Source organism: Muntiacus reevesi, chromosome 4, assembly GCF_963930625.1.
Source record: "Muntiacus reevesi chromosome 4, mMunRee1.1, whole genome shotgun sequence".
Classification (NCBI taxonomy): domain Eukaryota; kingdom Metazoa; phylum Chordata; class Mammalia; order Artiodactyla; family Cervidae; genus Muntiacus; species Muntiacus reevesi.
Window position 1 is genome coordinate 86,184,572 of NC_089252.1, and position 14,074 is coordinate 86,198,645.

A 14,074-nucleotide genomic window follows, 5' to 3' on the forward strand; every position below is an offset into this window, starting at 1 on the left:
CTTTAAATGGATATCTTTGAATGGATGCAATATGTGTTATATTTTACCATCAAGTTTTATTTATTTGTATTCCAAACTTGCTACTTAAAAATCTTCTTTGGGCACAAAAAATTCTGGGTCTTTTGCGAAGAACTTTCGGCATGTATTATTCTTCAGTTTATTATTTCTCTGAAGTTCCACAAGGCTTTATCTTGAGCTTTACATAGAAAAGTATAACATATTCCAGTTGATGACTGAAACTGAAAGAAGACTTCCATGTTTAGTTGTAAAAGACAATACAGGACTCCTTCCACTCTACCACATTTTTCTGTAAACCTCAGATCTGAGATCTGAGAACGAGATGCTGAGACAGGAACTTTCATTTTTCTTTTGTCCCTTTGTATATTTTTCAAGATACAATGTAGGAAATGAAGTAGAGTTGTCATTTTAGCCCTGAAAAAGAATTAATAAGTTCGTGTTCACTGCTAAAATTCTATATATCTTTTCTTTATTGCTTTCCTCCTCTGGCAGAAAAAAAAAATAATTACTAACAATGAGAAATAATGTAGCTGTTATATTTCAGCTGTTTATTTCCTTCCTGTGTGCATGTGCACACATTGCTTTTTTTGCAAAATTGTAGATTTGCTAAGGAAGGGAATTGTCTGGATACAGGAGAATGGCATGCATGGAGAAAAGGAGGTATTTATTGACACATAGTCTCCACTAAATATAGTTAAACTAAGGAGCATATTGAAAAGTAAGATTTTTAAAGTAAATCCAAGCTTTTCCCTTGAAGATACTTAAAAAAAGAGTTTGTGTTTTTTGGGGGTTTTTTTAGGTGTTAAAATCAATGGTGCTTATTATAGAACAGAGAAAATTTAGCAGGTTTAAATCACAGAGGTAAAATTACCCATATTACCAAAATAGCCTTCAGTTTGGTCTATTTATTTTATTTTTTCTTAACATACTTTGTTTCATAATCGAGAGCAACTGCACTGACATATTTACATTTTTTCTATTAATGTTGTAACATTTCCATGTTAGTATAAACACTTTAGAAACAATCTTTTCTCATTGAAAATCTTTAATATAAAAATAATGATTTAAATCTTTCTGTATATTTTAAGATGAATATCATTTTATTTGTCATATGTGGCACATTTTTGTGCTTTTTATCTGATTTGTCACCTTTTATTATTTTATTTGGTTGGTTTCGTTCTTGTTTCCTTACTTTGCTTTATTAGAGTGTCAGAAATTTTATATAGTAAAATCCCTTTGGTTTACATATAGTGTTCTGACTTGAGTGGCATTTTTTATAAAGTCTCCATGTTATAAGTATGTTCAACTAAATATGTATTTTTTCAGATCTTTATGCTGTTTTTAACTTTAATACTGATCTATCTAGAATTTCTTTGCTGTAATGTGTGAGATAAGAATTTAGCATCTTTTTGTCACATGAACAGCCATTAATAGTTATCTCAACACACTTCAATGACTAATCCATTCTTTCCTCTACTTCTTTGAAATTCCATCAAAATTGTATTAAAATATCATGTAGATTGATTATACATATATACATGCATGAATCAATTTTTGAACTCTTTATTCTGTGTTACTGTTCTATTCCTATAGCATCACCACATTTAAATGCTGTATCTATTTTAGTTCCATAATGTTTTAATAATTTGTGGGACAAATCCTATTATACAATTAGCCAAAAAAGAAAAAAAAAAGTCTTTCAAACACATTTTTCTAAATGCACATCAGAATCATTACATTTAAATTTTTTTAATTTACATTTTTTAAAAAAAACATGGTGACTCAATTAGAGAAGATTACCTAGTTTTCCATATTTATTTGCAAATTTTCTGGCCACTAAATTAGTGTCAGTGAATTCTTGGGTGACGCTCTTGTGTTCCCAGAAGATACCGTCGGAGCCATTTTTGAAATACACCTGGAGGAGAATTCCATTGCTCTTGTATAAGTAGGGCTATGCTTTCTTTTGTTCTGGTCGATAGTCTCATCATGGTCTCGTTTGGTCATTCAGATTGTTTGGACTTCTGCTGTTATAATGCTGTGATGAATTGCTTTGAGTATAAAATTTAGTTCATATGTGGGGTTATTATAAAAGATTTTTCTATATTTGGATTCCCTTTCAAGACCACAAGTAGTGAGCCTGATGATACAATTTTTGTAGTTGGAATATGAACCATTCTTGTCTAGTCTATCTTTTTTCTCTTCTTTTCCACTACTTTAAAAACATCCCATCAAACAAACAAGCAAAAACAAATCAATATCTCAAGCAAACTATATTGTTTCATCACCACATCAATATTTTGCAGTAGTATGCTATAGAGAAGTCTAGTTACAGATGAGGAATCTTGAGATCTTTATAGACTGACACATATGTATGTCAGAGCCCTAGTCAAACTCAGGTTTTTTGATAACTCTGAATTGTTCTTTTCAGTACAGGATGCTGTCTCCTGGGTTCCTTTAAGAACATGATGAGTTCTGTAAGGAAAAATGTGTGTTAAGCTTTTCTTAAAAGGAAACAGACTTCATTGGGAGGAAAAGGTGATGTTATAGTCAAAGAGAGTCAAGCATGGAAATGAGTTATCATATTCAAGGTCCCCCAGTTAGAGAAAACAGACTAATGGACATTGAGGAGACTTAGCCAACTTAGCCATCCTCCTTTCTTTTATCTGTCCAGTGAGTACAGCGTCGCTGTCTTACTGAAAAGGCATAGTAAATAATTACTGAATTTACAAATGTTTGTGAGTTCACTTTCACCAACTTCAATTAAGAAAGAAATTCCTGATCCCTTGGTATCTTTTCTAAAATGGAATGGACCCCTTATAGAGTAAACTTAACTTAAAAGTTAGGTAATTGTTTACTTTGTATATATTTATTTTTTGTCTTTAGTGTGAGGGGAAAGGATCTTAACAAAAGGTAAGTCAGAAATAGTTTCTAATGTGTAAGCGAGAGCCTTAGACATTGGTCTAAATAAGGAAAGACAGAGAATGGTGAACCCATCACAGCCAAGTGAATGAAAGTATTGGGTTGACCAAAAGGTTCAATTGATTTTTCCTATAAGAGGTTAAGGAAAACCCAAACGAAGCTTTTGACCAACCCCATGTTAGGAGCTGAGACGAGAGAAGATTTCAAGAAGAAGGCAGCTTGTGAAAGATTGTTTTACTTGATGAGAAGTAGGAGATTCCTGGCAAAGTGGCCTTGCAGAATTAGGGCATGGAGTATCAATAAATCTAGACAAAGGAGAGAAACGAAAATCAGTGGAGAATTAATTGAACTCCTTACATTAATGGGTTTAATGGCAAACAAGAAGAAGGAAGTCAGGATATTTCTGAAAGTCTAGGAACTTCTGTTTGATTCCATGATCACCTTGAACAGGCTCCTATTTCCTGTGATATTTTTCTGAGTACATGTTTTTGAAAACAAAACAACAACAACAAAAGAAAAACACTGAAATTTTGCAGTATTGAACACCCACTGCTTTGTGGTATGTTGGGGATGGTGGTAGAGGGCAGTCAAACATCAGGTTAAGATTGAACTAGACTTTTAAGTTCCTTCTGTTTGTATTGCCTTGCTTTCTACTGAAGAACTAGAATTTCTGAACTTATCTGTTGACATCAAAAAGTTTGTAGGTGGAGTCAAAATTCTGCTTTCAGTCCTGATTAACCGTCCTAGGACCTTATGACCTTGCATGAGGTCATCTTGTGACCTCCAGACTCCTCAGGCTGAGAGAATGCGTGTGAGGTGTGCTATGTTCTTCTCTACCCTTCTTCTGACCTCAGCAGTTCCACTCAACAAAGGCTTGGACATCTTTTAAGTTCTCCAGTTCTCCTGGAAACTGCCAGTGTCTGCACCTGAGGCGTGTCCTCTCAGATTTCCCATTTCCACCATAGCCTCTCCCTACAGTCCTTGTCCACAGAGTAGCCAGCTATGGCTTTAAAATGTAAATTCAGTCACCTTACTCTCTTGCTTAAAGCCCTTCAGCAGCTGCTTATCACAGATAAAGTCAAGTTCAGATTCTTGTCTTGCCCACACAGCGTGGAACATCTGGTATCAACTCAGGTTAGGACACTCTCCCATTCCACTCTCCAACGTTTCCTTCTGCCCAGACTTGCTCAGAACTTGCGGCATTTAGGGCTGTTCTTTCTGCCTATAATATTCATCTCTCTCTCTTTCTCTTTCTCTTTCTGAAAAGAGGAGAGGAAAAAAAAGCACAGACCTTAGGGGTTCCGGGACATAGCCATGGGAAAGCAAACATAAACCCAAGAATCCTTTGAAGTCTCAGATCTTACTTTGAAGATTCTTGCAGTTTTTGCCTCCTGCCCCATAGTGTATCCACATGGTAAAATAGATGCCCTTGGAAGATGTGCAGTGTGTGCCCCAGAGCCTCACATATCCCCAGAAGCCAGACTTCTGCTTCTGAGGAGCATACCCTCAGTCTAAGAAACATAAAAGATCTTATATCTTTTGCAGAGTTTATCCTTAGGAGATGAGCTTGCTTCGTAAGAGCTTCCCAACCACAGCCTGTTGCTTAAAAGTAAATATAGAAGGCTGCTTTATTGTTGTCATTCAGTCACCAATTCGTGTCCAACTCTTTGTGACCCCATGGACTGCAGCACACCAGGCTTGCCTGTCCCTCTCCGTAGAATGATGATACGAAAGCTTAACTATTGAAGAAAGATGAGCGTGGTTAGAGAGTGGGCTCGTCTGGAAAAATGACTCACTGAGGAGCAGAGTTGTGGGGTGTGTGGATGTGACAGGATGAGGGACACACGGGGCTTAGGGAGCACTGGGAGCGCTCGTCACAGCGGCTTCAGCTCTGTCCCTGTGGCTCCCTAGAGCATCTCTTAGCATCCGTTTATTACATCATGCTAACTAATGCTTTTGCTATAAGAGTTGTGTTCCTCAGAGTCAGTATACTAAGAGAGAGAAGTGTGTCATACATTTTAGAATGGCTCTTACAAATACTGTAATGTTTAATTAGGCTCCTAAATCAGCTTGTTTCAAATAACTGGGATATAAGATTAAAGCATTTGAATTCAACTAGATGGATTAATGACCTGTGGCTTAGAGGTAAATTGGTTAAAAAAAAAATTCTTTAAATACTGGTTTCCTATTTCTTTTTGATCTTGAGCACATGCTTTTATGAAAACTAATTTGGTTACAATAAGAACAATTTGAATCCCTTTTTTAGTATAAACAGTTGAAAAAGTGATTGAAGAATGCATTCTGGGTAGTGATTGAGCTTCAAGAATAAATTAAGTTGAATCTTTTTTTAAGTAGTGGAACAAAAATACATGAAGCCTTTGTTTGTTCTTGATTTTTTTGTTAATAACTGAATTGGTCTCTTGGTAGTCAGGCACAAATAACCTTGGAGTTAAGATGTTTTTTTTTTTTTCTATTACAAGTTCAGACATTTAACCCTCTTGAGTTTTTCTTCTCTCCTCACCTTACATGAACATTAATATATCTTTAAGAGAAGTAGTCAAAAGTCTGACTGTCTTCTGATTTGGAAATTCAAGGTAGAAGGAATCTTCCTTTGCTTTGATCTCATAACAGGTACTAAACACTGATCCATAAACTTATGGAAACAAATATTATAATAAAGTTCCCTTTGGTATGTAGATTAATTCTTAAAATATCTTGTCATTGCTAGATTCCTGTAGGAATCTAATCTAATCTAATAATTCCCAAGGAATTAAAATTTTATGTATACCTGTGTAATCTGAAGTAATCACTAGCACTGATTTACAAAGCTGAGTACCCAGAGCTTTTATCTTCTCCTTTGTAAGATCATTTGGTATAGCATACATGGTAATCTGAATACTTAAATAGTCTCTAATTCTTTAAGAGTAAACAGCTAGAAAGGGACACATGTGTTGTCATGGTTGCAGAGAATTGTTGATCACGATTACACTTTTAAACCTGAAATGGCATAGTGATTTTCACAATGGCCTGCAATTACACATTCATATAAAACTTCCCAAAATAAGTCTTTCTCAAATAAAAATTTTCCACACTAGAGCTGTACAAAGGATTATTGTTTTGCATGCTAAAGAAAATGTGTTAATTACTTGGAAGCAGATTCTAATTGAAAGAGTAATGGAAGGTATAGGACTTCTATCATGACCCCAATTGGGATGGTGCTCTTGTTTCAGAAAGCAGTTTCACAGCAGCTCTGAACTTCAGTGTTCCCATCTGTTAAATGGAGATGATTATGAACACCTCCTGTTTGAAGATAAACAAATGGGAAAGTTAAAAGAAAAAGTAATGGAATCTTTGAAGGAGAAAGGAAGAGACTTACATTAAATTGGAGAATCTTTGTGTAAAATTTACTTTCAAATTTTAATTAGACGCTTCATTCAGAAATTTATTTTTAACCATTTAAACCCAGTTGTAAGTCTCTGTCCAGAGCAGTTTAACTTTTCCGGTTTTGTGATGCAGCCAGGCATAAACAGATGAGTCAGGAGGTTTTGAGACTTCTTCAATATCACTTGTTTGTTTAATTCAGCAAGTGTTTATTTTACTCTGTGCTGGGCTCAAAAGATATAACAGTAAAGAAGACATAATTGTTGCATTGATGCTGCTCATAATCTAGGGATAGAGAAACATGTGAAAAAGAGACCTTTAAACCACATGATAAACAGTGAATGGAGACATTTACAAATTGCTCTGGGGGTGGACAGGTGGGACTCACAGGTTAGCAAGGGACTAAAGTTTCACCATTACACAGCATTCTGTAAAACCTCTCTTATCGTATGACTCTTCATCGTAGAAACTCACTATACCAAAAGTTAATTATTTAAGAATAAATTTAAATAAATAAATAAATAAGAGATACACATTACAGCAGTTGAGCTAGATCATTTTTTAAAGTGTAGACAGCAGCAGTAGGGAAAAAGAGGTAGTGTTTTTTGAACCTGCATGCTAAATACTTTTCTGTTCATTTCCATATTTTACTCCTGACAAAAAAACCTCTTAAGAAGTGTTCCACTTTTTAGATACAGGAAACCCTGGCTCAGAGCAGTAAAAAAAATTGCCCAAGATTGAGAAGAAAGTAGCCACCATAGGTTTGGCCTAGCTTGGTTTTTATTTGTTTTTAAATAAATCAAGCACTTATGTAAGCCTTACTAAACACCAGACACTATTGTAAATGTTTAATAAATCTGTATTTATTAGGAGTCAGACTCATATGTCTTGCTCTGATTTCAGTGTCTTTCTAATTTCCGTGTATATGGGTGGGTGGGTGTGTGTGTATAATAGAGTAGGCAATGATGGATGCTTAACATACTGATGATTACAGAAAAGCTGAATCAAGCCAATTTTGGTTTTATTTTTCAAAGCATGTGTGTTTCCCTCAGTTGCTCATTGGATAGAGCAGTTCAAGTGCATGAGTTCATATGTTTCCTGACCTCTTACCCCATCCCGTGCTCTGGGGCCACAGAGGACAGTGCTCCTGATCTGAGATGCTTTGGGTCCAATAGGAGAAACAGAAAAGGACATGACCAATTTGCAGGAAAACGGAATAAACAGGATAGGCCTGTGTTAGCATGTGTATCTAATCTAGACTTCTTAGGCCACTCAGTTAATTGCAGTTGTTTTGATAGTTATATCAATTTAGATTATTTGCATTTTTATCTTATTACATTATTAACATATATTTCATTTTCATTGTACATTAAATGTTTTCTTATGTTATTTGAAAGAATGAGAGTTCTATATTTATAGATTCTTTTTTTCTATGAGTTCAAAGCACTTCCGTGCATATCAAATTATTAATCATCACTACAGAGTAACAAGGAGTGATTAAAATCATATCTTCTTTTAAAATTAGAAACCACTGTTAAAGATGAGAGAGGAATCAAAGGTTTTCTTAATTGTGATGGTTATTTTAACATTTATTGCAAAGGCTTAAAAACTATCTTCACCCTTTATTATTCCACACCATTTTTCAAATCAAGTAGCTAAAAAGAGAGATTAACTTCCCATTTAATATTTGAAAAAAATTATTTATAAAATAAATGTAAATATGGGGGCTTCCCTCATGGCTCAGCAATAAAAAATCTGCTTGCCAATGCAGGAGGGACAGTTTTGATCCCTGGTCTGGGAAGATCCCCTGGAGAAGGAAATGGCAACCCACTCCAGTATTCTTGCCTGGGAAATCTCTCAAGGAGTCTGGTGAGCTACAGACCATGGGGTCACAGAGAGTCAGACACGACTGAGCAACTAAACAAAAACAAACATAAATATACTTATCTCTGTGTTTGCTCTTCTTTGCTGCGTCTTCTTTTAACCATGCTCATCATTATTTTCATAATGACTTTTTACTGTTGGCCAGACATATTGAGGTTAGATGTCACGAGTCCCAGTGTCAAATAACAAATTCTTTGTTATTTCATTCTCTGCTGCTGCTAAGTCGCTCAGTCGTGTCCGACTCTGTGCGACCCCACAGATGGCAGCCCACCAGGCTTCTCTGTCCCTGGGTTTTCCAGGCAAGAATACTGGAGTGGGTTGCCATTTCCTTCTCCAATGCGTGCATATATGTTAAGTCACTTCAGTCATGTCCGACTCTGTGCGACCCTCTGGACAGCAGCCCACCAGGCTCCTCTGTCCACGGGATTCTCTAGGCAAGAATACTGGAGTGGGTTGCCATTTCTTTCTCCCATTTCACTCTCTACCAGATTAAAATAATAAATCTTCTATTTCTGTTCTCCAGGAGCCTTAGAATACATTGCTTCTGAATCACATTATTTTTATATTGCTAGATGCTTAATTAACATCTGAAAAGTTAATATATTTTATTAAGACTATATAATGTTCTCACTAATCAGTCCCAGGCTTGTTGTTTTTTTTTTTAATAGCTATTAACTTACTACCCTTTACTACCCTTTGAGTTTTTACTTAAAAATGAGAACAGTTTGTCCTTAAATTTAAATCTCAAAATCCCTTACCTTCTGTAGACTCATTTCAATAGTAATTTGAGGTGAACATCTCCACAGACTGGTCTAATGAAATAAGTGTATTATTATTATTATTATTATTATTTTCAGCCTTTCCCATGAGGAGGAAGCAATTTTCTGAGCTCTCTCAGTGGTATGTCTTAGTCTGCCACACAAATTCTCCTCTACCTGATTTGGAATATTTTAACTCTTTGTTATTAAGATTATTTTAGAATGCACTTGTATGAAGTTCTAAATGCTCAGAATCACAGTTGTTTTACTGGGCTTCCCAGCGGGTGCAGTGCTAAGGAATCTGTTTGTTGGTGCAGGAGACGCAAGAAACGCAGGTTTGGTCCCTGCGTCGGGAAAATACCCTCGAGGAGGAAACGGCGGCCCACTCCGGTCTTCTTGCCTGGGAATTCCACGGACAGAGGGCCCTGACGGACTACAGTCCACGGGGTCACAACGAGTCAGACTCGACTGAGCGACTGACACAACACTTATTACTATTAACCTCGTGAAGGCACATCACCTGCCGTTGTTCTTGCCATATGCCATTCATTGATGGCAGCTTAAAGGCTAGGTTCAACAGTAAAAGTTCTGCAGGTGGAACAGGAAAACTACTTTGCCTGGTAGATTTTGAATCACAAGGCTATTTCCAGCCCTTTCTCCATCTCTGACCCCATCTGCTTTCCTTCCCCCTGTTCCCAGCCCATTCCCACTGTGTTTCAGCCACGCTGGGGAACTTCCCTGTTCCTCCACACAGCGGGCCTCCGTCCCGCCCGAGGGCCGTTGGCCTCCGCCTGGTCCTGCCCGTCTCCTCAGGGCCTGCTCCTCCGTGTTAATCACATCTCAGCTTGTGTTACCTCAATAACACTCTTCTTACAAACCATCAAGAAGGGGACAGCCACGCACTTTGAAAAATGTACCCCAGGAAAGGAGTGATGAGTTTAAGAGGAGGAAATTCAGAAGCTTTAGAGTTAGGTGAAAAGATTTTCTAAATTCTGAGATGTCAGGGGATGTAAATATACAGAACAACAGTCAAATGTGCAGTGCTGGTGGGAGTGCAGAGTGGAATGTGTTCTGAAAAGTAGTCTGGCATTGATCAAATTATTCTTCCGATAGATGCACATAGTGACTTACTGCTTCTATTCATGATTTTTCTTTAAAAAATTCATATAGCTCAGTAAGTGTTAATGTTTGAGGATGTCCCTTTCTGTGTTCTTTAGATGGCCGGAATGTTGGAAGCAACCTTAGACCTGTTACCAGGTTAGAGAATGAATAAAACTATGGTGATACATACATATCACAGAGTATGTACAGAGGTTAGAAAACATAGGTAAATAGTGTAGTAGAGAGAGATCTTAAAATAGTGCCTGGTGAAAAAGAGAGAGAGATAGCATGCTATTAATATCATTTATGAAAAACTAAAATACGTGAACCAAATCTCTGGACATGTTCTGGACTTTGATCTTGGTGACAGTTGCACAGGTATATACAGATATAAAAATGCACCCTGCTGTGCATTTAGAATGCTGAACTCTGTAGGTGAATGCTAAACCTCAGTTCAAAAATTAGGGAAGTAAACCCTGTTCCTGACCACCCTGCACCCTGTGAGTTCTCTCTTGCCTTCTGACACTTTCTGTGTAGTAGCTCTCATCAAATGATATTCTTCTGATACAGATTTTTGTGTCTGTTATGAAAATACAGGCTCCCTAAGAGCAGAGTATTCCTCTAACTTGTTAGTCACCATACACTCACACTTATACTGGCCCCGAATTTCTCTGTCTTCATGGACTGTGCAATATCCTCTCTACCCAATTCCTGATCTTTCCGCTTTTGTTACTGAGGTTTATGTAGCGTGTATTTTTATGATGTGCTGAGCATTTAATGATGCCTGAATAAATGTTTGTTGGGTGAATTGGAGGAAATAAGGAAGGAAAGAAGGAGTGTGGAAAGGATGGAGGGTAGGAAGGAAGCAGGGGGAAAAAGGAGTAAAACAAGGAAGGAAAGAAAGAAAGGAAGAGAAAGGACAGAGTGTCATAGGACAAGCAGAGCTATGGGCCTTCCAGCCTCACCTGCTCACCTCTAATTCCCTTCACCAGCAACTCTTCTTTGCCTAAGCACAGCCCTTTCCATTGGAGTAATGCTTTCTAATTTATCTCCCCTGAATTAAATATTCCACATTACCGGATCCTGATATAGACTCTGTCGTTTTTTTCTCCCCTCAGTCCTTCCTTAATTCCCCTTCCTCTTACTTTGTCTTCATCCATTTTTTTCCATTCTTTCTCATCCCCTCTCTGTCATTCCACATCCCATCTCTACTTTCATGAGTAAAGTCACATAACAATTCTCATCAAAATTGGAGGGCACTGTTTTTCTCACCAATCTAAGTAGGAGAGTGCAAAATAATAATGCAAGTTAAAAAAATAGGCTAATAGCTAAAGTTTATTGAGCATTTAATTTGAACCACTGAAGTACGTTAAGTTACTTAATCTTCACAACAGCCTCATAAAGGTCAGGGTATATCTTCATTTCACAGTTGGGCATGGAAGCTCAGAGGTAGTTGATGAGTAGCAGAGTCAGAGTTGATGCTCTTGAGCACTACTTAAAACTGCCTCCTAACCCAGGAAACAAATATTTACTGTTTATAAAAACATCCACATTCTTTGCAATTTTTATGCCCGTGATATGGTATGCCTCCATATGTTCTTTAATCCGAACCCATATCACCCTAAGGAGGAAGCATGTAGTTAGGCACGCATAGATTATTCATGTGCAACCTGTTTCCATTAAGCAGGGCTGCTAACTTCAGTGTAAATCCCAAGATGATCATAATGTTTTATTGGGCTGCCAAATCCAAAGTTATTAAAACACCTTCATTCATATCACAGGTTGTTACGTGTTTAATTCCTCTGGTAAGACCCATCTCCGGTAATTCATGACCACGAATAGGCTCTTATTATACTTTAATAAATAGCGTTGTGGCAGAGAAACTAATAAATGTGAGAGGAAATGCTTTCAGAGTGCAGGATGCCTTTATAATCCTACTTGTTCACCTAAATTAGCATGTGTATCATATCTCTGATTGCTCAGTTACGTTTACCCATTTGTCTGAACACTGCTAAATTCTGACTTTTATTGTTAGCCCATTACCAACTTTACAATGGTGTAATTTGTGTCGGGAAGACGTCTGGAAGTGTTAAGTGGGGACCTGAAGAACAGGTGAGTGGATGGATCCTGTGTGCTAGGAGAGGCATGAGGCTGACCCAGGTCACCTGGTAGGCTGAGGCTGGTCTGATCATGACAGTGATGACCATGCTGAGTCACTTCACTCATGTTGACTCTCTGTGACCCCATGGACTGTAGCCTGCCAGGCTCCTGTGTCCATGGGGATTCTCCAGGCAAGAATACTGGAGTGGGTTGCCATGCCTTCCTCCAGGGGATCGCCCCAACCCAGGGATCGAACCCAGGTCTCCCACATTGCCGGCAGATTCTTTACCATCTGTGCCACCAAGGAAGCCCCAGGATACAGTGACCTTGTGCAGTTCTCAGAGGAAGGACTCCTTTCCTTCTGTGACTTCTGCTCTGTTTCCAGTGCCTGGTTTTCCAACTGGGCTGGAGCTTCTAAATGGGTTGAGTCTGTATCCTGATTTTTTTTTGCCCCCAGTGGAGCTCAGAGCTTTCTGAAGCTTCATGGAAGAAAGAACATTGACATAGAAAACTGTGGAATCAGAACCAATTATTCTGTCATGAAATGGCCCTTTCTCTAAAAAGAGCAGACTCTCAGCAGAGAGAGAAAGTATAAAACGGCACGCGGTTAGGGTTGTTTAACATTTTTCTTCTATTTAGCAAACCCTTTGACAAAAGCTGGCATTCTCAGCCCTAGTCCCACCCTGGTCAAATACTTAAGGATCTGGGAATCCAGCCCTGTTAGAGCTCTAAGTTGACAGCTGGAGTAATGCTCCTTAATGAGATCGCTAGGCTAATAAATGAGAATTTTGTTTTTAGTACTTCACAGAGTACTTTTTTGAAGACCATGACTGTAATTCTCAGTACCATTTAGCTTCAGTGAGAGAGGTGAGGGAGACATGTGAATAGGGGATCAATTCAAAAGAAGAGATCTGAAGAAAGGCAAGGGTGTATGTTGACTCCTACAAGTCATTATGCTTCTTCCCCAGAATCTTAATTACATCTTCCAGGAGTTCATTATTTATTTCAGAGAGAATAATACGGTTTCCTTCCAAGTCGTTAGGCTTGGAATCTAACTTTTAGGCCTTCATTTTCTCTCATTTATCTTTGGCACATGGAACAGAGCTTGGATTAAAGAGGGAGAACGGACAATGATGGCAAGCCTGAATTAGTGGACATGGAGCTGCTTAGATTTTAAGAGCAGAGTCTTGGGAACCAGGCTGGGTTCAACTGTACTTTAGTCCTATACTGTGTATGAGAACTCATTTAATTTTGGGACCTCAATACTCCCATCCGTAAAATGAGATTAAAATAATAAGATACTCTTCTCGTTTATGTAATGCTTCTCAAACCATAGCAAGCAGTACAAAAATAATGTCATGGTCCTTATGTGAGTTTTTTATATTGTTTGTGAGAACTGGGATTTTTTTGGTTTTGGGTTCTTGTTAATATTAATTTATTTGTCTGCATCAGGTCTTAGTTGTGGCATGCAGGATCTAGTTCTCTAACCAGGGATGGAACCTGGGTGTCCTGCATTGGGAACATGGAGTCTTAGCCACTGGACCACCAGGGAAGTCCTAAGAAGTATTTTTTAAACAGACTATACGAGTCAGAAATATTCTTCCCATAAGAAAGGGGGATACGTGTTTCCTCTCATGTAACTCATAAACTCTTACTTTATTAAGCAGCATGTTAATTTCTCAAATTAATCCAACCTATAGATTCAGTGACAATATGAGGGTGACTTAATTTAGTCTTTCTGTAAATATATCTGATTCCATAGGTTGGTCTGTAAATTATCTATTTGAACATACAATAGTTGAAAGATAAGGCTCAATAATTAAAATTATATTTTATATGCCTTAATTTCTTCTGCCAATAACTTGCATAGAAAGTCACTTGCTTCATGTTCACAGACTGAATCTAAACTGAAA

The 14,074-nt window shown here is 37.7% G+C and overlaps 1 protein-coding gene across 1 annotated transcript in view; it reads left to right on the top strand.

The window, feature by feature from the left end:
• CNTN3 (contactin 3) overlaps positions 1 to 14,074 on the top strand; it is a 392,050-nt gene that overhangs the window by 232,748 nt on the left and 145,228 nt on the right. The window lies entirely within an intron of this gene.